Below are 4,799 nucleotides of genomic sequence, written 5' to 3'. Positions count from 1 at the left end.
TCTCTTTATTTTTCATTTCCAAAATATACTTTATTCATAAAAAACTGTAAAAAAATACATTACAAAACAGTTCCAAAAAGCACCAAGTCAAAAAATACAAGGAGTGCACAGCCAAGGATCAGTTTCCTTCAATACCGGAGTGAGTTGCCTCACAACCCTTCCATTTTATTTTACATGCCATGTACATTTTACAGCAAACTAAATATTTTCCGGATCCAGTTCGGGGGGTTTTCCATGGATCCAGCCCCTCAGTTCAGCTTGGTGGGGGGGACCTTACACAGTGGTCTTTCCCCATTGAGCCTTTGCTGCGCCTGCCCCAAGCTTTAGTGCGTCCCTCAGCACGTAGTCCTGGACCTTGGAATGTGCCAGACTGCAACATTCGGTCGTGGACAACTCTTTGCGCTGGAAGACCAGCAAGTTCGGGCAGACCAAAGGGCGTCTTTCACTGAATTGATAGTCCTCCAGCAGCAGTTGATGTTAACCTCGGTGTGCGTCCCTGGGAACAGCCTGTAGAGCACTGTGTTACAGAGCTGCTTGGGATGAACCATGACAAAAACCACTGCATCTCTTTCCACACCTGCTTTGTAAAGACACATTCCAGGAGGAGGTGGGCAACCGTCTCTTCCCCATCACAGCCACCTCGAGGGCATTGTGCGGAGGGGGTGAGACTCCGGGCGTGCAGGAAGGATCTGACGGGGAGGGCTCTTCTCACCACCAGCCAAGCTATATCTTGGTGCTTGTTTGAACGTTCTGGTGATGAGGCATTCCGCCAAATGACTTTGGCAGTCTGCTCGGGGAACCATCCGACTGGATCCATCATCTCCTTTTCCCGTAGGGCCTTGAGGACATTCCGTGCAGACCACTGCCTGATGGATTGGTGGTCAAAGGTATTTTTCCGCAGAAACTTTTCCACGAAGGATAGGTGGTACGGCACGGTCCAACTGGATGGAGTGTTCCGCGGCAATGTGACCATCCTTCGCAACACTGTGGACAGATAGAACCTCAGCACGTAGTTACACTTGGTGTTTGTGTACTGGGGATCTACACACAGCTTGATGCAGCCACACATGAAGGTAGTCATCAGGATGAGGGCGACGTTGGGTACATTTTTCCCGCCCTGATCAAGGGGTTTGAACATGCTCTTCTCAATCACATAATCGTTGTAGTCAAAGCACTGCTGTTGTCTTCCCATTGTTTGTAAACTACAGCTATATGGCCATCCTGTTTCTCTTTGGGGAGATCATTTATTCTTTAAATGACCAATTATTTAACTTCTGCTGGCTTTAATGTTAAATCAAGCTATGCACTAACCCCTGGGAGCTAAATCTCTGTATAGCAATATCATAATCAGTACAGACCATACCAGTAAACTGTCAGCAACCTGGAGGTGCTGAGCTCTTCCCTAGTTACTGTCCCACAGAGGCCACTGACCCAGGGATCACTCAGGGCTGCATTATATTTACTTTCCAGTGAACCATGTGAAACCCCTGAGAGAACACCAGCCTCACTGCCTCTGAGCAAATCTCTCTTAAGCTTCTTTCGAAATCTTGCTGCATTAAGTACCTTGGGATGTTTTACAACATTTAAGTTACTACTCAAATGCAAGTTGTTGTTGTTGCATTTTGCTCCACATCGCCCTGGAGAGCTTGTGACAATACAATAAAGGGCACCGTCTGTATTATTTTAAACCCCTGACCACCATATCGTGTCAGCCATGGCTCAGTGGGTAGCCTCTGTGACAGGTTGTGGGTTCAAGGCCCACTCCAGAGACTTGAGTAACATAATTTAGGCTGACATGCCCAGTGCACTACTGAGGAAGTGCTGCACTGTTAGAGGGGCTGTCTTTTGTTAAAACAAGGTCCGGCCTGCTCTCTCATGTGGATGTGAAAGATTCTATGGCACTATTTCAAAGAAGAGCAGGGGAATTCTCCTGGTGTCCTGGCCAATATTGATCGCTCAATCAACACAATTGGAACAGATTATCGGGTCGTTATCACATTACTGTTTGTGGGATCTTGCTGTGCAAGTCCTACATTACAACAGTGACTACACTTCAAAAAGTACTTCTTTGGCTGTAAAGCTCTTTGAGACATCTGATGGTCATGATAGGTGCTATATAAATGTAAGTATTTCTTTTTTCTTTAAATGTATGTCTTTGGCTGCAAAACACTTTGGAACATCCAAGATTATGAAAGGTGATATAGAAATGGAAGTTTTTTTTATATTACGTTGCCAAAATGAGTCTGTGGTATCCAGTTCCATTTTCCATACCCACTGCTGATAAAATAAATAAGTAAATAAAGTGTTCGCCTCACATAGCACAACTATGCATATACCATATGTATCGTGGACATGGCACACACTTTCTGACAACAAACAAATCTATTCGAGATTTTTTGAGGGTGTAACTAGTAGGGTAGATAAGGAAGAACCAGTGGTTGTAATATATTTGTATTTTCAGAAGGCATTTAATAAGCTGCCATACACGAGGTAATTATACAAGATTAGGGCTAATATGTTCGCATGCATTGAGGATTGGATAACAGACAGCAAACAGAGAGTAGGAATAAATGCATCATTTTCAGGAAGGCAGGGTGTGGATATAGTGGAGTGTTGCAAGCATCAGTACTTGAGCCTTGGCTATTTACAATCTGAATCAGTGACTTCGATGAGGGGACTGAGTGTATTATATCCACGTTTGCTGATGCTACAAAGCTAGGTGGGAAAGTAATCTATGAGGAGGTTGCAAAAGGAAATAGACAGGTTGAGTGATCAGAAAAGAACCAAGGCAGATGGAGTACAATGTGGGGAAGTATGAAATTATATGGAAAATCAGAATATTTTTCAAAAGGTAAGAGACTAGGAAATGTTGGAATTCAGAGGGATTTGGGTGTCCTTGTACACGAATCACAAAGTTAGCATGCAAGTACAGCAAACAATTAGGAAGGCAGATGATATTGTAGCCTTTATTGGGAGGGGGTTGGAGTATGAGTAAGGCAGCTTTGCTGCAATTATATAGGGCTTTGATAAAACTACATCTGGAGTACTGTATACAGTTTTGGTCTCATTATCTGAGGAAGGATATACTTGCCTTAGAGGGGATGAAACAAAGGTTCAGTAGGTTGATTCTGGAATGTGTGGACTGTCCTTTGAGGAGGCATTGAGTAGAATGGCCCCTACATTCTCTGAAGTTCAGAAAGAGAGGTGATCTCATTGAAATTATAAAATTCTTAGGGGGCTTGACAAGGGTAGATGCTGAGAGGCTGTTTCCCCAAGCTGGAGAGTCTAGAACTAGGGGTCATGGTCTCAAGATAAGGCGATGCCCATTTCAGACTATGATGAGGAGAATTAATTCACTCAAAGGGTTGCGAATCTTTGGAATTCACTATCCCAGAAAGCTGTGGATGCTCAGCCACTGAGCATATTCAAAGCTGAGACGGTGGATTTTTCGGCACTAAGGGAATCAGGGGACATGGGGATAAAGTGGAGTTGTGGTAGATGTGCAGCCATAATCTTATTGAATGGTGAAGGCGGCTCGAGGGCTGCATGGCCTACTCCTGTTCATGTTCATATTTCATATCAACATTTCAGAATGGGTAAAGTGACTATGAACATTCACTCAAGATGCCATTTGAAATTTTTTTAATTCACCATTCTCTTTCTCAAAACTGACATTTCTACTGTCTAAACCCTTTAGCAGCCCATATGCAGCTTTCTCCCTGTTGTCACAGTATGGTCTCTGACTCAACACTGAGACACTGGGAGATGCCTGCTTCTACGGCAAAACCCTTTGTACAATGTGTCTCACACTTTCATTTCTCTGTTACACAAACATCTGAGTCAAGTTTTTCAAATTGTATCTTGGGAAATTTTGAACCAAAGAAAAATCATCAGAAGTGGCAAACGTTAGAAATGTAAAAGGCTTTGAGCAAGTGAAAGTGGGGAGGCAGAAAGAAGAACAAGAGGGAAGGTGTGTGATAGGGCAGAGGGCAGGAGAGATTAAATGACAGAGGTGTCATGGAACAAAAGGCAAAGGGACATAGAACATAGAACAATACAGCGCAGTACAGGCCCTTCAGCCCTCGATGTTGCGCCGACCTGTGAAACCATCTGACCTACACTATTCCATTTTCATCCATATGTCTATCCAATGACCACTTAAATGCCCTTAAAGTTGGCGAGTCTACTACTGTTGCAGGCAGGGCGTTCCACGCCCCTACTACTCTCTGTGTAAAGAAACCACCTCTGACATCTGTCCTATATCTATCACCCCTCAACTTAAAGCTATGTCCCCTCGTGTTTGCCATCACCATCCGAGGAAAAAGGCTCTCACTATCCACCCTGTCCAACCCTCTGATTATCTTATATGTCTCTATTAAGTCACCTCTTCTCCACCTTCTCTCTAACGAAAACAACCTCAAGTCCCTCAGCCTTTCCTCGTAAGACCTTCCCTCCATACCAGGCAACATCCTAGTAAATCTCCTCTGCACCTTTTCCAAAGCTTCCACATCCTTCCTATAATGCGGTGACCAGAACTGCACGCAATACTCCAGGTGCGGCCGCACCAGAGTTCTGTACAGCTGCAGCATGACCTCGTGGCTCCTAAACTCGATCCCCCTACTAATAAAAGCTAACACACCATATGCCTTCTTAACAGCTCTATTAACCTGGAGGGCAACTTTCAGGGATTTATGTACCTGGACACCAAGATCTCTCTGCTCATCTACACTACCAAGAATCTTCCCATTAGCCCAGTATTCTGCAATCCTGTTACTCCTTCCGAAGTGAATCACCTCACA

This window comes from Heterodontus francisci, chromosome 30, assembly GCF_036365525.1.
Source record: "Heterodontus francisci isolate sHetFra1 chromosome 30, sHetFra1.hap1, whole genome shotgun sequence".
Taxonomy (NCBI): domain Eukaryota; kingdom Metazoa; phylum Chordata; class Chondrichthyes; order Heterodontiformes; family Heterodontidae; genus Heterodontus; species Heterodontus francisci.
The sequence above is the reverse complement of the archived record's forward strand: the minus strand, read 5'-3'. Positions refer to the sequence as shown.